The sequence below is a fragment of the Coregonus clupeaformis genome, unplaced genomic scaffold, assembly GCF_020615455.1.
Source record: "Coregonus clupeaformis isolate EN_2021a unplaced genomic scaffold, ASM2061545v1 scaf1925, whole genome shotgun sequence".
In the NCBI taxonomy this organism is placed as follows: domain Eukaryota; kingdom Metazoa; phylum Chordata; class Actinopteri; order Salmoniformes; family Salmonidae; genus Coregonus; species Coregonus clupeaformis.
The window spans coordinates 13,384-38,408 of NW_025535379.1; the positions used below are offsets into that span (position 1 = coordinate 13,384).

Consider the following 25,025-nt stretch of genomic DNA (forward strand, 5'->3'; position numbering starts at 1 on the left):
ATTTGCGCTAAACATAACGCTTCATATTCAGGAAATAAAGTTAATTTCTTTGCCACATTTTTTGCAGTTTTACTTTAGTGCCTTGTTGCAAACAGGATGCATGTTTTGCAAAAAAAATTCTGTACAGGCTTCCTTCTTTTCACTCTGTCCTTTAGGTTAGTATTGTGGAGTCACTACAATGTTGTTGATCCATCCTGTTTTCTCCTATCACAGCCATTAAACTCTGTAACTGTTTTAATGTCACCATTGGCCTCATGGTGAAATCCCTGAGCAGGTTCCTTCCCCTCCGGCAAACAAGTTAGGAAGGACGCCTGTATCTTTGTAGTGACTGGGTGTATTGATACACCATCCAAAGTGTAATTAATTACTTCACCATGCTCAAAGGGATATTCAATGTCTGCTTTTTTTTTTTTTACCCACCTACCAATAGGTGCCCTTCTTTGCGAGGCATTGGAAAACCTCCCTGGTGTTTGTGGTTAAATCTGTGTTTGAAATTCACTGCTCAACTGAGGGACCTTACAGATAATTGTATGTGGGGTACAGAGATGAGGTAGTCATTTAAAGAATAATGTTAAACACTATTATTGCACACACAGTGAGCCCATGCAACGTATTATGACTTGTTAAGAACATCTTTACTCCTGAACTTATTTAGGCTTGACGTAACAAAGGGGTTGAATACTTATTGACTCAAGACATTTCAGCTTTTCATTATTTATTATTTTTCTAAACATTTCTAAAAAACATAATTCCACTTTGACATTATGGGGTATTTTGTGACACAAAATCTCTATTTAATCCATTTTAAATTCAGGCTCTAACACATTGTCTTTTGGTAAAAAGTCAAGGGGTGTGAATACTTTCGGAAAGTATTCAGACCTCTTGACCTTTTCCACAATGGATTTTAAAAAATGTATTTCCCTCATCCATCTACACACAATACCCCATAATGACAAAACGAGAACAGGTTTTTAGAAATGTTTGCAAATGTATTAAAAATAAAAAACTGAAATACCTTATTGACATAAGTATTCAGACCCTTTGCTATGAAACTCGAAATTGAGGTCAGGTGCATCTTGCTTCCATTGATCATCCATGAGATATTTCTACAACTTGATTGGAGTCCACCTGTTGTCAATTAAATTGATTGGACATGATTTGAAAAGGCACACACCTGTCTATATAAGGTCCCACAGTTGACAGTGCATGTCAGAGCAAAAATCAAGCCATGAGGTCGAAGGAATTGTCTGTAGAGCTCAGAGACAGGATTGTGACAAGGCACAGACCTGGGGAAGGGTACCAAAACATTTCTGCAGCATTGAAGGTCCCCAAGAACACAGTGGCCTCCATCATTCTTAAATGGAAGAAGTTTGGAACCACCAAGACTCTTCCTAGATCTGGCCGCCCTGCCAAACTAAGCAATCGGGGGAGAAGGACCTTGGTCAGGGAGGTGACCAAGAACCCGATGGTCACTCTGACAGAACTCTAGAGTGCCTCTGGGAGATGGGGGAACCTTCCAGAAGGACAACCAACTCTGCAGCACTCAACAAATCAGGCCTTTATGATAGATTGGCCAGACAGAAGCCACTCCTCAGTAAAAGGCATCATGACAGCCCGCTTGGAGTTTGCCAAAAGGCCCCCAAAGGATTCTCACACCATGAGAAACAAGATTCTCTGGTCTGATGAAACCAAGATTGAACTCTTTGGCCTGAATGCCAAGCGTCACGTCTGGAGGAAACCTGGCACCATCCCTACGGTGAAGCATGGTGGTGGCAGCATCATGCTGTGGGGATGTTTTTCAGCGGCAAGGACTGGGAGACTAGTCAGGATCGACACAAAGATGAACACAGAGAGATCCTTGATGAAAACCTGCTCCAGAGCGCTCAGGATCTCAGACTCCACCTTCCAACAGGACAACGACCCTAAGCACACAGCCAAGACAATGCAGGAGTAGCTTCGGGAGAAGTCTCTGAATGTCCTTGAGTGGCCCAGCCATAGCCCGGACTTGAACCCGATCGAACATCTCTGGAGAGACCTGAAAATAGCTGTGCAGCAACGCACCCCATCCAACTTGACAGAGCCATAGAGGATCTGCAGAGAAGAATGTGAGAAACTCCCCAAATACAGGTGTGCCAAGCTTGTAGCGTCATACCCAAGAAGACTCGATGCTGTAATTGCTGCCAAAGGTGCTTCAACAAAGTACTGAGTAAAGGGTCTGAATTCTTATGTAAATGTGTTTTTTCAGTTTTTTATTTTTAATAAATTAGCACAAATGTCTAAACCTGTTTTTGCTTTGTCATTAAGGGGTATTGTGTGTATATTGATAAAAAAACAACAACAATTTAATCAATTTTAGAATAAGGCTGTAACGTAACTAAATGTGGAAAAAGTCAAGGGGTCTGAATACTTTCCGAATGCACTCTCTCTATCTATCCATCCATCCATCCATCCATCTATCCATCTATCTATATATCACTGTAGCTGTTGAAATGTCTTTATTTATTTGCCGGGGGAGAATGCCCCCGGATCTTCCTACTGGCTTTGGGCTAAGCCTCCAATGTTTTCAAAACCTAGAAACTTCCCTGGGATTTTCTCAAAGTTGCTGAGATGTCACGTGTCCTACTTATATCAGTACCCTCCTAACAACCTAATCTAGAAAATAAGCCATTACATTTTTTTGTTAACCAAATTTGACTCATTGACCTTGGCCCAGGTATCCCCCTGGCATCGTCTCTTCCTTTCTGGCGACAATCCATCTTAACTCCTCCTCCACATTTACTGGATTGGTTGAACAGTGCAGAAGAGAACCTCCCCCAACAGTTTTTTTCTTTCTTCTTCTTGTGAAGACCAGTATGTATAGAGTACCACAATATGAGTCACAATACCCATTAAACCTAGCGGTCAAACAAGGAAATGGGTCCTGTTGTTTTTCCACTATTAATTTTTCCCATAGGGGATTTTAGAAACACTTAAAATAAGGGCTGTGTTTGAGTAGGCTTACTCTGGCATGACGTTTTGATAACCGTGTAAATCTCTCTAGGACAAGGTGACATTTATCAATGTATTTTTTACCCCTCCAAAATTAAATGCTATTTAGCTGCTAATGTGGCTATCATAAATAACTACAAATGCCATGATGATCTGGACGAGACTGCCGAATCGAGGCAATGTCAAGAATCTCTGGATTAATTGTCTAACTTTCGCTAAATTTAGTCATTAATAAATTGGCTAAATGTCTTTAAATTGACAATTCTGTGAACTGTCTTGTGCAAGTTTTAAATTGACACAATACTTGTTAGCAAGGGTGCCTGCTAGAAATGACATGCAGGAGCTTGCAGGGATTTGTAGTCTTGCATGATGTCTACTTTGACGCTAATTAGCATTTTTGGATCTGAGCGTAAATAGAGCCGAATATATTGATAAAAGTCACCTTGTCCGAGACAGATTTACATGGTTATCAAAACGTCACGCTAGGGTAAGCCTACACAAAACACAGCCCTTATTTTAAGTGTTTCTAAAATTCCCTATGGGAAAAATTCATGGTGGAAAAATGACTGGAACCATTTCCCTGTTTGAATGCTTGGTTTTATGGGTATTATGACACCTCCACCGTGAGGCTCTATTGAAGGGGATCTAGCAAACGGGATCTAAATTAGTTTCAGGCGTTTCTTTTATGCTACTTCAGTTATTGAACAGCGTATATTGTCAACGTCCCGCCTCCGCTCCACAACTATTGGTGCCTTGTCCCGTCAATAACCATTTTATAGGTTTCAATTGGTCTGTGGTCATAACTACTGTACCTTCGGACCGTGTGACCAGAATGTAAACACTGAGCGCGCTTCCTAAAGGCTTCCCTATTCCCTTTTTCTGACCAGAGCTCTGTGGATCCTGTTCTGAAGTAGTGCACTAAGTAGGGAATAGTTTGGGACGAACCCTACACTGGTTGTAAAGTGGGAGGGACACCAGGGTCCAATTACTCACGCAGTGAGTAGTGAGAACATCTGTACCTGCGAGCCGAGTGTCTCCAGCGGTGATTATATTTTTTGTCACACTGGTCTCTACCTCAACTCACCATTATTTTAACATTATAGTCTTTATAGCTTTACAGCCGAGCCATGCCGAAGACAGCTGACCACCGAACACACCTGGTTCTAGAGAACTACATCGGAGGAAAGTTTGTTCCGTGCTCCCGACACATCGACTCCTACGACCCTTCCACCGGGGAGGTCTACTGCAAAGTGCCCGACAGCGGGAAGGATGAGGTAGGGTTTAGATACCACGCACGATCCCCATGGTCGTCCTCGGATGAATGTCTTGTCGTTTTGCATTTTGTTAGCTGCAGAAATGAAATGTTCATTTATCCCTTAGCTGTGTATTGGGTGCGTGTAGTTAACCCTGGTAGCGTACGTGTTCAAGTGCCTCTACAATGTAGTGTAGTAGTAAGTAATGGTGTATCCTGCTATTATGATACAACGTATCTATCATGTACCAACAGAATGTAGCCTATGTAACAACAATGTCATTGTAGCCTATCACGTTGTGTGTTTGGACACACTAAATACTGTAGACCTATAGGCAAACCCATACAGAATGAAGAAAGTAGAAGACAGAGCACCGTAATATGAGCTGGTAATAACGCGTGATATTCTGACATGCTACCTTACATTGTTCTGCCTCCTGCTGAGTCACAGAGATGTACCTTTGCTCTGTGCAAAGTCAAACAGACTGACAGCTAATGATTCAACAACTACTAGGTCAATGGGACTCTGGTCTAGTCGTTTTATTAAACACACACACACACACACAAAAAAAAAACATGTTTAAGTAAGATGTTAGGCTGGCTAAAAGCTGAAAAGTCAATATATTCTGGCGACTAGAATACCTTTGTTGTTTTTCACTGTCTAGTTTGGATTGGAGTGTCTGGTGTTTCTCTCAACATAGTAGTTTGTCTCTGGATGTGTTCTATAGTATACTATATGTTATGTTCAAATCTTTTTCTGCTAGGCTCTTTATGGACTGCAGTTACATGGTATTTGGCTTGACAGACAGACAGACACACACACACGCGCGCACACACACACCAACCCTGTCCTGATTGGTTGCAGGTGGAGGCTGCGGTCCAGGCCGCCAGAGAGGCGTTCCCTGATTGGTCAGCCCGTAGCCCAGCTGAGAGAGGTCAGGTGATGAATAAACTGGCTGACCTGATGGAATCTCACCTGGAAGAGTTCGCCCAGGCCGAGTCCAGAGACCAAGGTAATAACCTTTAACCCCTGACCTGATGGAATCTCACCTGGAAGAGTTCGCCCAGGCCGAGTCCAGAGACCAAGGTAATAACCTCTAACCCCCTGACCTGATGGAATCTCACCTGGAAGAGTTCGCCCAGGCCGAGTCCAGAGACCAAGGTAATAACCTCTAATCCCTGACCTGATGGAATCTCACCTGGAAGAGTTCGCCCAGGCCGAGTCCAGAGACCAAGGTAATAACCTCTAATCCCTGACCTGATGGAATCTCACCTGGAAGAGTTCGCCCAGGCCGAGTCCAGAGACCAAGGTAATAACCTTTAACCCCTGACCTGATGGAATCTCACCTGGAAGAGTTCGCCCAGGCCGAGTCCAGAGACCAAGGTAATAACCTTTAACCCCCTGACCTGATGGAATCTCACCTGGAAGAGTTCGCCCAGGCCGAGTCCAGAGACCAAGGTAATAACCTTTAACCCCTGACCTGATGGAATTTTGCCTGGGAAGTCTGGACCACAGCAAGACCATTTGACTTAAAGACACCATAACATTTTGATTGTGTTTGACATTACAACATGATGTTTCCTAAAGTTTGTGTAGCTACTAGAAGTGTAAGTATCGTGTCTGTTTTTCAGCTAAAACACCCCATGTAGTTATAACTACGTTTAAGTAGTCAGCTGTTCCCTCCTGCGACTGTCTGACTGTGTTCCAGGTAAAACAGTTTCCTCCTGTGTGTCTGACTGAGTTCCAGGTCAAACAGTTTCCTCCTGTGTGTCTGACTGTGTTCCAGGTAAAACAGTTTCCTCCTGCGACTGTCTGACTGAGTTCCAGGTAAAACAGTTTCCTCCTGTGTGTCTGACTGTGTTCCAGGTAAAACAGTTTCCTCCTGCGACTGTCTGACTGAGTTCCAGGTAAAACAGTTTCCTCCTGTGTGTCTGACTGTGTTCCAGGTAAAACAGTTTCCTCCTGTGTGTCTGACTGAGTTCCAGGTAAAACAGTTTCCTCCTGTGTGTCTGACTGTGTTCCAGGTAAAACAGTTTCCTCCTGTGTGTCTGACTGAGTTCCAGGTAAAACAGTTTCCTCCTGTGTGTCTGACTGTGTTCCAGGTAAAACAGTTTCCTCCTGTGTGTCTGACTGAGTTCCAGGTAAAACAGTTTCCTCCTGTGTGTCTGACTGAGTTCCAGGTAAAACAGTTTCCTCCTGTGTGTCTGACTGAGTTCCAGGTAAAACAGTTTCCTCCTGTGTGTCTGACTGAGTTCCAGGTAAAACAGTTTCCTCCTGTGTGTCTGACTGTGTTCCAGGTAAAACAGTTTCCTCCTGTGTGTCTGACTGTGTTCCAGGTAAAACCGTAACGTTTGCCCGTACGGTGGACATCCCGCGGTCAGTGTATAACCTCAGGTTCTTTGCCTCTTCTGTTCTCCACCACACCACCGACTGTAGTACGATGGACCATATCGGCTGTGTCAACTACACCGTCCGCAGTCCTGTGGGAGTGGGTGAGTACTAGCCGTCTGTGGGTGGGTGTGTTTCCGTGTGTGTGACCAGGCCTCGAGGCACTAAAAGCTTTTTGAAGTTATGAAGCTCGGACGCGCCAATAGTGTTTGCCTGCCGAGAGGGCGGTACTACTTAGGGAACCGAGTGCAAAACGATTTGACATCACGCCAAGAAATGTGTCAAGTCAGACGTCGACTGCGCGCTGAACGATCAGTAGACAACGGGAGATCCACATTCGGTGAGATGTGTGCAACTCTTTAAAGTCCTGTTTTTAAAGCCTTGGAAATGCTTATGGGTTAGAGTGGCCTTGTTTGTTATGGGTATTGCAGTCAGGGTGAGTGTGTGTCCCAAATGGTACCCTGTTCCCTACGTAGTGCACTACTTTAGACCAGAACCCAATGAGCCCTGGTCAAAAGTAGTGCACTATAAAGGGAATGGGTCTCTTTCTCATTCTTTGTGTGTGTAGCTGGTCTGATCAGCCCCTGGAACCTGCCTCTATACCTGCTCACCTGGAAGATCGCTCCGGCTGTTGCTACGGGCAACACGGTGGTTGCTAAGCCCAGCGAGATGACCTCGGTAACTGCCTGGATGATGTGCGAACTACTGGAGGAGGCCGGTAGGACTACACTACCCACAATGCAACACGACTCACTTCATTACAACTAAGCAGCAACGACACTGGGAAGAACTAGACTGGTGAAAGCAAACTCCTCTTTCCCTTCTCTTTCTCTCCCCCTCTCTCTCCCCATTTCTCTCTCTCCTTCTCCTTCCCCTCCTTCTCCATCCCCCTCCCTTCTCCTCCTCTCCCGTCCCTCTCCCCCCAGGTTTTCCTCCGGGTGTTGTCAACGTGGTGTTCGGCACCGGGCCGCGGGCGGGCGACGCTCTCGTGGGCCACCCTGACGTCCCATTGGTCAGTTTCACGGGCTCCACGGCGACGGCCCAGCGGATCACAGAGCGCTCTGCTCCGTTCTGTAAGAAGCTGAGCCTGGAGCTGGGGGGGAAGAACCCCGCCATCATCTTCTCAGACGCTGACCTAGACCAAGCTGTCACCACAACCGTGCCGATCCTCCTTCTCCAATCAGGTGAGAGTAAGACTCAGGATGGGCCAATAGAGTGAGAGAGGTACTCAGGATGGGCCAATAGTGCGAGAGCATCATCAGAGGCTGGCCAATCATGGAATATTGAGTTTGCGGTTGAGTAGGATGATGTAACATTATAGAATGCTCAGATAAAATAAATGCATTGGCAGAAGTGACATGTTCTCTGTCATGTAGAATGATGAATCATATCAGCTGTAGTCATGACAGTTTTATACATGGAACCCTTCTGAATAACCCTCAATGGAGAGATATTCTGAGCTGGGACATGCAGGGTGCAAGTTCATGTGTTGGCCACATGGTGGTGACATGTCGCACATTTTACTAGCTGACAGTAAAGTCTTCTTCTTCTTCTTCTTCTTCTTCTTCTTCTTCTTCTTCTTCTTCTTCTTCTTCTTCTTCTTCTTCTTCTTCTTCTTCTTCTTCTTCTTCTTCTTCTTCTTCTTCTTCTTCTTCTTCTTCTTCTTCTTCTTCTTCTTCTTCTTCTTCTTCTTCTTCTTCTTCTTCTTCTTCTTCTTCTTCTTCTTCTTCTTCTTCAGGGTGAGATCTGTCTGTGCACCAGTAGGATCTACATAGAGAGAAGTATTTACCCAGAGTTCCTGAAGAGGTTTGTGGCGGCAACGCGGGAATGGAAGACTGGCGCTCCCTCTGACCCTGACAACAATAGCGAGCTCTGGTCAGCAGAGAACACCTGGAGAAGGTCTGACATCACATACATTTAATATACATGGTTATGTGTTTCCCCTAGGATTTTGTTTTGGTGGGATGGAGTTTTGGCCTGCCTGGTGACATCACCAATATGACCAATAAGAAGACAGTTCCAAACCTCTTAGCCAATAACAGCTAGTTTTCAGTTTTCCCCTCCCCATAGGCCCACACCATTCTGTTGTTGGGGTACTCCCAGACCATTCTGTTGTTGGGGTACGCCCACACCATTCCAACACAGAAAACCATTCAGACCCTGACTTTTTCCACATTTTGTTACGTTACAGCCTCATTTTCCTCATAAATCTACACACAACACCCCATAATGACAAAGCAAAAACAGGTTTTTTAAAGTTTTTGCAAATTTATAAAAAAATTGAAATATCACATTTACATAAGTATTCAGACCCTTTACTCAGTACTTTGTTGAAGCACCTTTGGCAGCGATTACAGCCTCGAGTCTTCTTGGGTATGACGTTACAAGCTTGGCACACCTGTATTTGGGGAGTTTCTCAGATTCTTCTCTGCAGATCCTCTCAAGCTCTGTCAGGATGGATGTTAGATCGGGTTAAAGTACGGGCTCTGGCTGGGCCACTCAAGGACATTCAGAGACTTGTCCCGAAGCCACTCCTGCATTGTCTTGGCTGTGTGCTTAGGGTCGTTGTCCTGTTGGAAGGTGAACCTTCACCCCAGTCTGAGGTCCTGAGCGCTCTGGAGCAGGTTTTCATCAAGGATCTCTCTGTACTTTGCTCCGTTCATCTTTCCCTCGATCCTGACTAGTCTCCCAGTCCCTGCCGCTGAAAAACATCCCCACAGCATGACGCTGCCACCACCATGCTTCACCGCAGGGATGGTGCCAGGTTTCCTCCAGACGTGACGCTTGGCATTTAGGCCAAAGAGTTCAATCTTGGTTTCATCAGACCAGAGAATCTTGTTTCTCATGGTCTGAGAGTCCTTTAGGTGCCTTTTGGCAAACTCCAAGCGGGCTGTCATGTGCCTTTTACTGAGGAGTGGCTTCCGTCTGGCCACTCTACCATAAAGGCCTGATTGGGTTGAGGTCGGGTGATTGTGGAGGCCAGGTCATCTGATGCAGCACTCCATCACTCTCCTTCTTGGTCAAATAGCCCTTACACAGCCTGGAGGTGTGTTTTCGGACTTTGTCCTGTTGAAAAACAAATTATAGTCCCACTAAGCGCAAACCAGATGGGATGGCGTGTTGCTGCAGAATGCTGTGGTAGCCATGCTGGTTAAGTGTGCCTTATTCTAAACAAATCACAGACAGTGTCACCAGCAAAGCACCATCACACCTCTGCGTCTCACAAAGACACGGCGGTTGGAACCAAAAATCTCACATTTGGACTCATCAGACCAAAGGACATATTTCCACCGGTCTAATGTCCATTGCTTGAGTTTCTTGGCCCAAGCAAGTCTTTTATTCTTATTGGTGTCCTTTAGTAGTGGTTTCTTTGCAGCAATTCGACCAGTATGAAAAATGTAAGTCGCTCTGGATAAGAGCGTCTGCTAAATGACTAAATGAAGGCCTGATTCACACAACCTTCTCTGAACAGTTGGTGTTGAGATGTGTCATTTATTTGGGCTGCAATCTGAGGTGCAGTTATTCTAATGAATTTAACCTCTGCAGCAGAGGTAACTCTGGGCCTTCCTTTGGTGTGGCGGTCCTCATGAGAGCCAGTTTCATCATAGCGCTTGATGGTTTTTGCGACTGCACTTGAAGAAACTTTCAAAGTTCTTGAAATGTTCCGGATTGACTGACCTTCATGTCTTAAAGTAATGATGGACTGTCGTTTCTCTTTGCTTATTTGAGCTGTTTTTGCCATAATATGGACTTGGTCTTTCACCAAATAGGGCTATCTTCTGTATACCACCCCTACCTTGTCACAACACAACTGATTGGCAAAAACTAATTAAGAAGGTAATAAATTCTACAAATTAACTTTTAACAAGGCACACCTGTTAATTGAAATGACTTCCAGGTGACTACCTCATGAAGCTGGTTGAGAGAATGCCAAGCGTGTGCAAAGCTGTCATCAAGGCTACTTTGAAGAATCTCAAATATAATATATATTTTGATTTGTTTAACACATTTTTGGTTATTACATGATTTCATATGTGTTATTTCACAGTTGTGATGTCTTCACTATTATTCTGCAATGTAGAAAATAGTAAAAATAAAGAAAAACCTTTGAATGAGTAGGTGTGTCCAAACTTTTGATTGGTACTGTATATATCATCTTTTTTGGAGTGGCTGCCTCAATTAAAGTTAATATAGGGAAAACACTGAAGGATGTTACAGGAAATCTATACGGAAAATTGGTAATTTTTAGGACTAGTGGGGAAATCTTTCTTTCCATCCATGGACAGTATACTCGCATGTTATTTACCTTGGCAGCCCCCCTCCAGGTGGATAGCTTCATGACCCTGGTCTGTGTAGAGTTTTAGAGTTAGGGTTATATTAACAGATGCACCTGTCTAACCTGTCCCTTCCCCTCCAGGTGCGCAGCTTCGTGACCCTGGCGCGGTCGGAGGGCGCCACGGTGCTGTGTGGGGAGGGCGAGGACCCGCTGGTGCTCCCGGAATGTAACACCGGCGGCTACTTCATGCGTCCCACCGTCATCACCGGCGTAGCCGAGTCATCCCGTGTGATGCAGGACGAGATCTTCGGCCCCGTCGTCTGCGTCAACCCCTTCGATGGGGAAGCCGAGGCTGTCGCTAAGGGCAACGGGGTACGCTACGGCCTGGCGGCGACCGTGTGGACGCGGGATGTCGGGCGAGTGCACCGGGTGGCGAGGAGGTTAGAGGCGGGGCTTGTCTGGACCAACTGTTGGCTGGTCAGGGGACCTGAACCTACCGTTCGGAGGCATGAAGAACTCAGGGGTGGGGAGGGAGGGAGGGAGGGATAGCTATCACTTCTTTACGGAGGTCAAGACCATCACTGTTAAACACTGAGGGATAGATAAAGAGAGAGAGGTGACCTGAAATTAAAAGTCCCCATAAGGAAAGTGAAACAAGGAAAATGATCCCTTGTCGGGACATTTCCCACTTCCCCACGAGGACAATGTCTATTTTAAGCTTAGGGGTTAGGTTTCTGTCTGGATGTCTTTCATCAATAAAGCTTTCTGTCTGGATGTCTTTCATCAATAAAGCTTTCTGTCTGGATGACTTTCATCTTGCAATCACAGCTGCAGTTGTTTTTTCTTTCTGGTGCGGTGATATGTGGTTGTGTTCTACCCAACTGTCCCTTAATGGAAAATGACTCAACTAAAAGGAAAGATCCCTTAATGGAAAATGACTAAACTAAAAGTGAAAGTCACCCAGTAAAATACTACTTGAGTAAAATCCAATAGTATTTGGTTTTAAATATACTTAAATATCAAAAATAAATGTAATTGCTAAAACATACTTAACTATCACAAGTAAAAGTATAAATCATTTCAAATTCCTTATATTAAGCAAACCAGGCAGAACCATTTTCTTGTTTTTTATTTATTTACTGATAGCCAGGGCACACTCCAACACTCAGACATCATCTACAAACAAAGCATGTGTGTTTAGTGAGTCCACCAGTTCAGAGGCAGAAGGGATGACTTTCCATTCCTGCTAAGCATTCAAAATGTAACGAGTACTTTTGGGTGTAATGGATGGAGTAAAAAGTACATCATTTTCTTTAGGAATGTAGTGAAGAGTCCAATGGCGGCGAGCTTTACACCACTCCAGCCGACGTTTGGCATTGCGCATGGTGATCTTAGGATTCTGTGCGGCTGCTCTGCCATGGAAACCCATTTCATGAAGCTCCCAACGAACTGTTCTTGTGCTGACGTTGCTTCCAGAGGCAGGTTGGAACTCGATAGTGAGTGTTGCAACCAAGGACAGACGATTTTTACGCGCTTCAGCACTCGGCGGTCCCGTTCTGTGAGCTTTTGTGTCCTACCACTTTGCGGCTGAGCCGTTGTTGCTCCTAGATGTTTCCACTTCACAATAACAGCACTTACAGTTGACCGGGGCAGCTCTAGCAGGGCAGAAATTTGTCAACTGACTTGTTGGAAACGTGGCATCCTATGACGGTGCCACATTGAAAGACTCTGAGCACTTCAATAAAGCCATTCTACTGCCAATGTTTGTCTATGGAGATCCAAAACAAATAACATTTTTATTTGTCACATACACGTGATTAGCAGATGTTATAGCGGGTGTAGCGAAATGCTTGTGCTTCTAGCTCCGACAGTGCAGTAATATCTAACAAGTAGTATCTAACTTGCACACATGGCTGTGTGCTCGATTTTATACACCTGTCAGCAGCGGTATGGCTGAAATAGCCAAATCCACTAATTTGAAGGGTTGTCCACATACTAGAAAAAATATAGGCCTATGAACCATTTTTGTTTCCCTTACAATGAAAACATTAGAGTGTAATCCATTTGACCAACTTTATTTGTAGATTTGATTCGTAATAGAGTTATTTACATTTTAGTCATTTAGCAGACACTCTTATCCAGAGCGACTTAGAGTTAGTGAGTGCATACATTATTTTTTTATACTGGCCCCCGTGGAAATCGAACCCACAACCCTGGTGTTGCAAACGCCATGCTCTACCAACTGAGCTACATCCCTGCCGGCCATTCCCTCCCCTACCCTGGACCAATTGTGCGCGCCCCATGTGTCTCCCGGTCGCAGCCGGCTACGACAGAGCCTGGATTCGAACCAGGATCTATAGTGGCACAGCTAGCACTGCGATGCAGCGCCTTAGACGACTGCGCCACTCGGGTGATGCATAATGTCCAGTTGCAGCTTCTTTTGACAAAGTAGAAACCAAAAAGGTAATAATAATATCCAGCTGAACAAAAGCACCAGTGAACAATTGTAAAGGATTAATTGCATAAAGAAATATTTGTGGAAATATATTCATGACAAGATATAAAAACAGTCATTTGTTGAACGTATCAGACGCTGAATGGTGCCCTCATACCCGTCCCTTTATGCTTCAGGTCAGCACACAGCTTCGGGGCTTTGTGTGAGCAAGCTCCACAAACAAATCGGTTGCACTGCACACAGTTTTTATGGTCCTTGTTTCGTGTGCACCTGCTGCCTTGACATTGGGTCTTCTGTTCCCCAGTGGGAGCTGTGGTTCTTGGGGAAGAGGGAGAGCAGGACCTGCTGCCTTGACATTGGGTCTTCTGTTCCCCAGTGGGAGCTGTGGTGCTTGGGGAAGAGGGAGAGCAGGACCTGCTGCCTTGACATTGGGTCTTCTGTTCCCAGTGGGAGCTGTGGTGCTTGGGGAGGAGGGAGAGCAGGACCTGCTGCCTTGACATTGGGTCTTCTGTTCCCCAGTGGGAGCTGTGGTGCTTGGGGGAGGAGGGAGAGCAGGACCTGCTGCCTTGACATTGGGTCTTCTGTTCCCCAGTGGGAGCTGTGGTGCTTGGGGAGGAGGGAGAGCAGGACCTGCTGCCTTGACATTGGGTCTTCTGTTCCCCAGTGGGAGCTGTGGTGCTTGGGGAAGAGGGAGAGCAGGACCTGATACCTTGACATTGGGTCTTCTGTTCCCAATGGGAGCTGTGGTGCTTGGGGAGGAGGGAGAGCAGGACCTGCTGCCTTGACATTGGGTCTTCTGTTCCCCAGTGGGAGCTGTGGTGCTTGGGGAAGAGGGAGAGCAGGACCCGATACCTTGACATTGGGTCTTCTGTTCCCCAATGGGAGCTGTGGTGCTTGGGGAGGAGGGAGAGCAGGACCTGCTGCCTTGACATTGGTCTTCTGTTCCCCAGTGGGAGCTGTGGTGCTTGGGGAAGAGGGAGAGCAGGACCTGATACCTTGACATTGGGTCTTCTGTTCCCCAGTGGGAGCTGTGGTGCTTGGGGAGGAGGGAGAGCAGGACCTGATACCTTGACATTGGGTCTTCTGTTCCCCAATGGGAGCTGTGGTGCTTGGGGAGGAGGGAGAGCAGGACCTGCTGCCTTGACATTGGGTCTTCTGTTCCCCAGTGGGAGCTGTGGTGCTTGGGGAAGAGGGAGAGCAGGACCTGCTGCCTTGACATTGGGTCTTCTGTTCCCCAGTGGGAGCTGTGGTGCTTGGGGGAGGAGGGAGAGCAGGACCTGCTGCCTTGACATTGGGTCTTCTGTTCCCCAGTGGGAGCTGTGGTTCTTGGGGAGGAGGGAGAGCAGGACCTGCTGCCTTGACATTGGGTCTTCTGTTCCCCAGTGGGAGCTGTGGTGCTTGGGGAGGAGGGAGAGCAGGACCTGCTGCCTTGACATTGGGTCTTCTGTTCCCCAGTGGGAGCTGTGGTGCTTGGGGGAAGAGGGAGAGCAGGACCTGCTGCCTTGACATTGGGTCTTCTGTTCCCCAGTGGGAGCTGTGGTGCTTGGGGAGGAGGGAGAGCAGGACCTGCTGCCTTGACATTGGGTCTTCTGTTCCCCAATGGGAGCTGTGGTGCTTGGGGAGGAGGGGAGAGCAGGACCTGCTGCCTTGGCATTGGGTCTTCTGTTCCCAGTGGGAGCTGTGGTGCTTGGGGAGGAGGGAGAGCAGGACCTGCTGCCTTGACATTGGGTCTTCTGTTCCCCAATGGGAGCTGTGGTTCTTGGGGAGGAGGGAGAGCAGGACCTGCTGCCTTGGCGGCCTGCTTGGTGACTGTAGCTTCTTTGTGGTTCTCACCAAGCTCACATGCCAGATCCATGATGAAATCTCTCCTGCTGACTGTCTTGTCAAGGCATTGCTTGTACAAAACGTGCGAGTTGATAGAAGCCATGTTGAGCGTGTTGTAGAACACCGCAACAGGCCAGCGGTGAGTACCTCCTTTTACAGAGTACAGTCTTTCCATCTGGTGGAGTGCATAAAAAGTATTTTTTTGTTAAATAAAAAAATAGCAATCCCCCTTCAAAATGCTAAAGTACAGGTAATCCAATAAAGTAAGTCCCCAAAAAATACAATCAACAGGATAGATCTCGCCGAATTGTTGTAGTAGAGGGAAAATCCGGCCTGGTGGAGATTTCATTACATTAAGCTCAATGTTCATGGCATCCTACAAAACCATACGAACCCTTTGTAGTTGGAGGAACAATTCACAATAATGAGCAAAAAGTATTCAGTTGAATCGTTAATTTTAGGCCACTTAAAAGGTTTTTTCACACAATAGAACCTACACTTCCCCCCAAAATTCCCTATTAAAAGGATAGTTCACCAAAATGACAATGGCAGCCATCTTAGCTTTGCCAGTGCAAATAACGAAGCCAGAACTGGCAGATACATAACAGCATGAAAATGGAAAGACACATATAATGGCTTAACCTTGCAAGGTTTTTAAAACTTTAAACCAGACATATGTACCGTGTACAGTGTATGCACTCACTAACTATAAGTCGCTCTGGATAAAAGCGTCTGCTAAATGACTAAAATGTAAATGTAAAATGTATTCGAAAAGTATTCAGACCCTTCACTTTTTCCACATTTTGTTACGTTACAGCCTTATTCTAAAATGCATTAAATACATTACCCCATAATGACAAAGCGAAAACAGGTTTTTAGAAAAAACTGAAATACCTTATTTCAGACCCTTTGCTAAGAGACTCGAAATTGAGCTCAGGTGCATCCTGTTTCCATTGATCATCCTTGAGATGTTTCTACAACTTGATTGGAGTCCACCTGTGGTAAATTCAATTGATTGGATTTGATTTGGAAAGGCACACACCTCTCTATATAGGGTCTCAGAGTTGACAGTGGATGTCAGAGCAAAAACCAAGTCATGAGGTCTAAGGAATTGTCCGTAGAGCTCCGAGACAGGATTGTGTCGATGCACAGATCTGGGGAAGGGTACCAAAATATGTCTGCAGCATTGAAGGTCCCCAAGAACACAGTGGTCTCCATCATTCTTAAATGGAAGAAGTTTGGAACCACCAAGACTCTTCCTAGAGCTGGCCCCCCGGCCAAACTGAGCAATCGGGAGAAGGGCCTTCATCAAAAGGCACCTAAAGGACTCTCAGATCATGAGAAACAAGATTGTCTGGTCTGATGAATCCAATATTGAGCTCTTTGGCCTGAATGCCAAGTGTCACATCTGGAGGAAACCTGGCACCATCCCTACGGTGAAGCATGGTGGTTGCAGCATCATGCTGTGGGGATGTTTTTCAGCGGCAGGGACTGGGAGTCCCTCATCTATATTCTTCGTAGCCGTCTATTTACCACCACAAACCGATGCTGGCACTAAGACCGCACTCAACAAGCTGTATAAGGCCATAAGCAAACAACAAAATGCTCATCCAGAAATGGCTCTCCTAGTGGCTGGGGACTTTAATGCAGGCAAACTTAAATCCGTTTTACCTAATTTCTACCAGCTATGTGCAACCAGAGGAAAAAAAACTCTACACCACCTTTACTCCACACACAGAAACACATACAAAGCTCTCCCTCGCCCACCATTTGGTAAATCTGACCATAATTATATCCTCCTGATTTCTGCTTACAAGCAAAAACTAAAGCAGGAAGTACCAGTGACTTGCTCAATACGGAAGTGGTTAGATGACGCAGATGCTATGCTACAGGACTGTTTTGCTAGCGCAGACTAGAATATGTTCCGGGATTCATCCAATGGCATTGAGGAGTATACCACCTCAGTCACTGGCTTCATCAATAAGTACATAGACGACGTCATCCCCACAGTGACCTGCGTACATATCCCAACCAGAAGCAATGGATTACAGGCAATATCCGCACTGAGCTAAAGGCTAGAGCTGCCGCTTTCAAGGAGCGGGACACTAATCCGGACGCTTATAAGAAATCCTGCTATGCCTTCAGACGAACCATCAAATAGGCAAAGTGTCAATTCAGGACTAATATTGAATCCTACTACACCTTGAGGCAAGCAACACTGAAGCATGCATGAGAGCACCAGCTGTTCCGGATGACTGTGTGATCACGCTCTCCGTAGCGATGTGGGCAAGACTTTAAACAGGTCAACATTCACAAGGCCGCGGGGCCAGACGTATTACCAGGACGTGTACTCAGAGCATGCGCGGACCAACTGGCAAGTGTCTTCACTGACATTTTCAACCTCTCCCTGACCGAGTCTGTTATACCTACATGTTTCAAGCAGATGACCATAGTCCCTGTGCCCAAGAAAGTGAAGGTAACCTGCCTAAATGACTACCGCCACGTAGCACTCACGTCTGTAGCCATGAAGTGCTTTGAAAAGCTGGTCATGACACATCAACACCATCATCCCAGAAACCCTAGACCCACTCCAATTCGCCCATACAGATCCACAGATGACGCAATCTCAATTGCACTCCACACTGCCCTTTCCCACCTGGACAAAATGAACACCTATGTGAGAATGCTGTTCATTGACTACAGCTCAGCGTTCAACACCATAGTGCCCACAAAGCTCATCACTAAGCTAAGGACCCTGGGACTAAACACCTCCCTCTGCAACTGGATCCTGGACTTCCTGACAGGCCACCCCCTGGTGGTAAGGGTAGGCAACAACACATCTGCCACGCTGATCATCAACACGGGGGCTCCTCAGGGGTGAGTGCTTAGTCCCCTTCTGTACTCCCTGTTCACCCACGACTGCGTGGCAGCCACGACTCCAACACCATCATTACGTTTGCAGTGGTAGGCTTGATCACCGACAACGATGAGTCAGCCTATAGGGAGGAGGTCAGAGACCTGGCAGTGTAGTGCCAGGACAACAACCTCTCCCTCAACGTGAGCAAGACAAAGGAGATGATCGTGGACTACAGGAAAAGGAGGGCTGAACATGCCCCCATTCACATCGGCGGGTCGAGAGTTTCAAGTTCCTTGGTGTCCACATCACCAACAAACTATCATGGTCCAAACACACCAAGAAAGAGGACACGACAACACTTTTTTCCCCCCTCAGGAGACTGAAAAGATTTGGCATGGGTCCCCAGATCCTCAAAAAGTTATACAGCTGCACCATCAAGAGCATCCTGACCGGTTGCATCACCGCCTGGTATGGGAACTGCTCGGTATCTGACCGTAAGGCGCTACAGAGGGTAGTGTGTACGACCCAGTACATCACTGGGGCCAAGCTTTCTGCCATCCAGGACCTCTATACCAGGCGCTGTCAGAGGAAGGCCCAAAATATTGTCAAAGACTCCAGTCACCCAAGTCATAGACTGTTCTCTCTGCTACTGCACGGCAAGCGGTACCGGAGCTTTAAAAAAAAGAAATCCGGTCATTTAGTAAATATTTCCTTAAAACTTAACTGTTGGTTAAGTGCTTGTAAGTAAGCATTTCACAGTAAGCTTTGATTTGATAAGTAAAATTTGATTTGATTTGAAATACATGTAAAAAAACAAAAACAAATGTTTAATATTTTATCTCTCAGATATAGGAGAGACACTTCAGAACAAACTTCCTTTTGATATTTTCTGGGGACTATCTGTTGTTCCATGTAGTGAATCTATTATTCAATGTGTTTGAATGGGTAGCTCTCCAGGAACAGGGTTGGAGTTAAACTGGCCACTGAGTGTAGATGGCATCATAGTCTACTCCCCCAACAAGCAGCAGCATGTGGCTGACCTCACTGCTGTTCAGCGAACTCCATGATGCCAACTTGACATTGAACATGGAGAAATTTCATTTCCTAAAGACTCAGCTGAAGTTTCTTGGACATCTTGTCATCTTGTTTCTTGGACATCTTGTCATCTTGTTTCTTGGACATCTTGTCATCTTGTTTCTTGGACATCTTGTCCAGACAAAACATCAGCGTTGACCAACTCCCTCCCACCATGCAAGGACTCTAGGATGTCATGTATGAAGGGTATTGGATAGGCATCGAGAGGTGTCTTGGCATTCAAGCCTCTGAAATCAGCGCAAAAAAACATGGGTTTGCCAACCAACACCACAGGGGCTGCCCATGAGGGATGGGATGGTTCGAGGACATCATCCTTTAACATTTTCTCCACATGTTTTCAGAATATTTCTTTCTTAAGGGGTGACACCTGATAGGGCCTGGACCGAACCGGGATGTCATCTGAGGCATGCTTGATCACATTGGTTCTTCCTATCTTCTCTGAACAAACAGATTGGAAGAGGCTGGATTTCAGAAGGTTGATTTCTCAGCCAATTAAATCTGTGGATGGATCTGAGAGGGGATGACCTCTAGTGGAGAGAACAGAGGGCATGGCAACATAAAGGCTGAGGCCCTGTAGTCTCCTTTTATCTTCAGCCCATAGTTGCGTTCTCCAAGGTTCATTTGAATTCCTGTTTTGTTCAAGAAATCTAGACCGACAATGAGGGGAAAAGCCAGGTGGATGTCAGCCATGACAAGCCAGGTTTTCAGGATCCACACAGTCCAATGCCACACATACACTTACCAATATCCACCATTTTGAGATACTTACCAATATCCACCATTTTGAGATACTTACCAATATCCACCATTTTGAGATACTTATCCATACCTACCAGTGCCACCAGAATCAATGCCTGTTTGTTATCCTCGCCGCCATTGGACTCTGGAGTAGTGGAAACGTGTTCTTTGGAGTGATGAATCACGCTTCACCATCTGGCAGTCCTGATGGACGAATCTGGGTTTTGTGGATGCCAGGAGAATGCTACCTGCCTGAATGCATAGTGCCAACTGTAAAGTTTGGTGGAGGAGGAATAATGGTCTGGGGCTGTTTTTCATGGTTCGGGCCTAGGCCCCTTAGTTCCAGTGAAGGGAAATCTTACGCTACAGCATACAAGGACATTCTAGACTAACATTGTGGCAACAGTTTGGGGAAGGCCCTTTCCTCTTTCAGCATGACAATGCCCCTGTGCACAAAGTGAGGTCCATACAGAAATGGTTTGTGTGGAAGAACTTGACTGGCCTGCACAGAGCCCTGACCTCAACCCCATCAAACACCTTTGGGATGAATTGGAACACCGACTGCGAGCCAAGGCTAATTGCCCAACAAATTAGCTGGGTCCATGTCTTCTACAAATGATAGGAAAGGTTGCCAGATATTATAACATGTAATTCCAGATCCCCTAACGGAGGACATTTCGCCAAAAAGTACGATCTTTGTCCCCATGTAGTCTGGCTTTTGTATGGCAGTTTTGGAGCAGTGGCTTCTTCCTTGCTGAGCGGCCTTTTAGGTTATGCGATATAGGACTCGTTTTACTGTGGATATAGATACTTTTGTACCTGTTTCCTCCAGCATCTTTACAAGGTCCTTTGCTGTTGTTCTGGGATTGATTTGCACTTTTCGCACCAAAGTACGTTCATCTCTAGGAGACTGAACGCGTCTCCTTCCTGAGCGGTATGACGGCTGCGTGGTCCCATGGTGTTTATACTTGCGTACTATTGTTTGTACAGATGAACGCGGTACCTACGGCTAAAGGCTCAATTGCAATGGCAAACAGCTGAGGGGATAGAGGACAACCCTGTCCTGTCCCACGTTGAAGTTGGAAATAGGATGAAAGGTTATTATTTGTGCACACCGCAGCCATAGGGGAGGAGTAAAGGACTTTGATCCAGGACAAAAAAATTGATAATCCCACTCCACCCGATCAAACGCCTTCTTAGCGTCAAAAGATAACACTATCTCTGGAGTGTCAGATGAAGAGGGATTATAAAGACGTCTGATGTTGAAAAAATAATGACGATTTAAAATGAAGTCAATTTGATCTGTAGAGATAATGGAGGGAAGGACTGACTCAAAACGGCCGGCAATCATCTTAGAAAGTATATTTACATCGCAATTCAGTGAAGAAATTGGCCTATATGAATCACACTCACGTTTTTTTTTAAATACATGCTTGTCTCATTGTTGAGGGTAAAGATTTTGAGGACAATGATTCCTCAAATACAGAAAGCAAGAGAGGAGAGAGTTTATCGGATCATTTTTTTAAAGAATTTGCTCGGAAATCCGTCAGGTCCAGGGGATTTACCACACTGCATAGATTTCATTGCCAACACAATCTCTTCTACAGAGAACTGTTCTTCTAATTCAGCAGCTATCTCAGGTTCAACTGTAGGAATATCTTATTTCTCAAAAAAGGTGTCGAGTAAGGTAGCATTACCAGCGGATTCCGAAGTGTATAATTGTGAGTAAAAGTTATGAAAGCATGAATTTACCTCTAAATTATCAATTATCAATAATTATCAATACATTTGTTACCCAGCTCGTCAGTTATCTCAGGTATGGTTTCTCTGAGGGCAGCAATAATCTCGGCCTTCAAATCCTCTGTGTTCATTTTTTTGCCGAGCCGAGGAGCCGCTGCTTTTTGAAGACCTCGAGCTCCTCGTCTTGGGCCTAGTTCTTTCTCTTTTGTCAGTGACTCCGCTGAACTTAAACTTTTGCAAGTTATGTGCCATTTACACATTAAAACAAAAATAAAAGTTGAACAAAGTAAAGCACGTCATTCAAAGGCTGTGTTTTTCTAGTTCTTTTTGGGTCGAAGCGCAAAGAAACTATTAAATAAATGCAATTTCAGCAGGAGCTCTGAAAAAATATGACCATGTGACCTACTCCATGGCTTTTCTCACTAACACCCCATCCATCTGTGGAGTCTTTTGACCGGGGTGTTGGTTTCTTCTTATTTCTGTCTTGTGATTGGTGGTTGTTCACCTTGGCCCAGTTGTCCTTCTTTGAAACCCTTTTCCGCCGACTTTGACAAGTGTTTCAACAGTCACGATAGATCCTCTTAAACTGCTAGCGAGAGATTGAATTCCAGTTATTCAAGATCCTTCTCACCATCTCAGTCTCTGACTGAGTCCGACTTCCATTTCAGCCACTTTTGCCCTGTAATCGCCTTGAAAAATGATGGTTCTCACCTGTTCTTCAACTTCAGTCAGGTAATCTGTTGGTCAGAAAGCAGCTATCCATCAGCCCCTGGACTGTGAGGTACTGTAGCAGGAGATCGCTGAGGTGAATTCCACAAGCCCACTCGTCCTCTAATAGAACCTTCAGCTGTCATACCTCTGACTCATCCCAAGAGGAGCTTTATTGAGTTCCGATTCCATGTACTCAAACCCCCCCGTCCGTCCGTATGGTGAAACCAGGGATACTACAGAGGTTTTTGAATTTCATTGAACAGAGGGAAAACTTCCTGTCACTGAGATCTGTTTCTGATACAAGCTGATTGTTAAGTGTGTGTGTGTGTATGTATGTATGAATGTATGTATGTGTGTGTGTGTGTGTGTGTGTGTATATGTGTGTGTGTGTGTATCTGTGTGTGTTTTATTGTGTAACGAACAGGGCAGCCAAAGTTAGTTGTTACAGTTTTTTACGATTGTTTACACACTAAAATTAAAATTTCCACACAATTAGCAAAATTGTACTCCAATGAGCAAAACACCTCCACAGATTTGCACAACATTACACACAATGTCCGCCTCACCCTTTTTGCAAAACATTACACACAGTGATTTGTAAAACTCTACACACATTTTCACACCTTAGACACAGATAAGGATCGTGAGGTTACTTCCTTGTAATTACAAAGCACCGGATTGCCAATTACCACACTAATGAACGAATTGGATAAACACATCTACCAGGTGTGGAAGCACACATGTGCTAATTTGAAAACGCAGCACTCAGGTGTGCTATAAAAGGCAGCAGGTGAGTTCACCTGTCTTCAACAAAAATGGAAGGAGTTAGAAGAAGAAGAAGAGTGAGAATGAGAGGGGGAGCTCAAAGAGGAGATGAAGGCGGTAGAGGAAGAGGAGAAGGAGGTAGAGGAAGAGGCATAGGTAGAGGAGAAGAAGGTAGAGGAAGAGAAGGAGGTAGAGGAAGACACCTAGGTAGAGGAAGAGGTAGAGAAGGACTTGAAGAGTTGATAGAACCTGAACAAAGAAGACGAGGACCAAATTTGACTCGAGAAATCCGTGCAACACTTATTGACCATGTTATCAACCATGGACTGACACTGATGGAAGCTGGACAAAGAGTTCAACCAAATCTCAGCAGAAATACTGTTGCGTCAGTAATTCGGACATTTCATCGAGAAAACAGGTAAGCTAACCACACAGTATACATTGAAACTGAAGCTTGTATAATCAATATTGTTTACTGTGACATTTGACAGTAGGCTGCAAATATATATATATATATATATATATATATATATATATATATATATATATATATATATATATATATATATATATATATATATATATTGTGATGTCACGGAGGCTGTGTCCTGGAGGGACGTTACATCCCCCTGAGGTGGCTGCAAACCCAGACAGCTATGGCTCCATCTGCTGGTATGGTCGGGAACTCCACCCCCTCTATGGCCAATCTTCCCACGCAGCTGAAACAAATGAGGAGCTGATGAGCTGAAGGTTGGGGAAGGGAAGAGACACAGTCTCCAGGCTGGGCTCGCTGGAGGACAAGAGTGCTGCACGTCCACTTCCATGAGGAATTTAAGGATTTGGAGATACTTACCTTTGGGAAATACTCACCTTTGGATATATGCACCTGTGGAAATACATGAGGGACATTTGGAAGGACTTTTTGCTGGGTTGGCCACTAGCTGCAACGTGGACTACAGTAAGGCTGGGGAAAAGTTATTTGAGCGAGTGAGAATTATGATTTTGGATGTGGAAGAGACATCCCCTGAACTGTTAACCCTTAAAGAGCCACAAGAGAACAGAATTTTGTTATATTTTCGTTAATTTCCCAAGACCTTTAATAAAATCCTTGTTTTGGTTGAACCTGGTCTCCTTGCACTACTTGAGCAATCCCGCTGAAAGCTGTGTAGCCTCTCGTGACGTCACAGATGGTGGAGAATACGGGCACGCTCAGCGTTAATAGTGCATGTCAGAGGAGGATACCCGAAGGTTTGATCACCCAGTTTTCCAAGTTGGCCGTAGGCTCCCCGCCCGACTGAAATGGAGGACATATTGAAAGCCCTTGTTGCTGGCCAGCAAGCCCAGATGCAAGCAAACGTGGCTCTCTTGGAGGAGCAAAGAAAGCCAACCTTCTGAAGGCAGAGGAATTGCAGTTGCAGAGACAGAGGGTGGTCCAAAATACCCGCCCAATAAAGGCAAGTGACTTTATATCTAAGATGGGAGCTACCGATGACATTGAGGCATACCTGCATGCATTTGAGGCCACGGCCACTAGGGAAGCCTGGCCCAAGCAACAGTGGGTTGGTCTGTTAGCCCCCTTCTAACCGGGAATCGCTGAATGCTGTCCGGGACCTGGGCCCTGACCAGGTTACTGACTATGATGCCCTGAAGTCTGAGATCCTCAGCAGATATGGACTCACAAAGTTTGGTATGGCCCAGCGCTTTGGCACAGCTGGACCTTCCAACCAGACCAACCTCCTCGGGGCGCAGATGCATGAACTTGTCCGAATCGCAAGGAAATGGCTGGATCCGCAGAGGAATACAGCAGCGGCGGTGGTGGAGGCCGTTGTGGTGGATCGTTACCTACGCGCCCTGCCTTATGAGGCAAAAACGGGTCATCAGTCAACAGGCCTTGACCACGGCTGATCTGACCGTGGAAGCTGTGGAAAAGTACCA

General features: G+C 45.6%; 1 pseudogene; it reads left to right on the forward strand.

Moving 5' to 3' along the window:
- Positions 1 to 3,990: 3,990 nt before the first annotated feature.
- LOC123487949 lies at positions 3,991 to 11,732 on the forward strand (annotated as a pseudogene).
- The last annotated feature ends 13,293 nt before the right edge of the window (positions 11,733 to 25,025 follow it).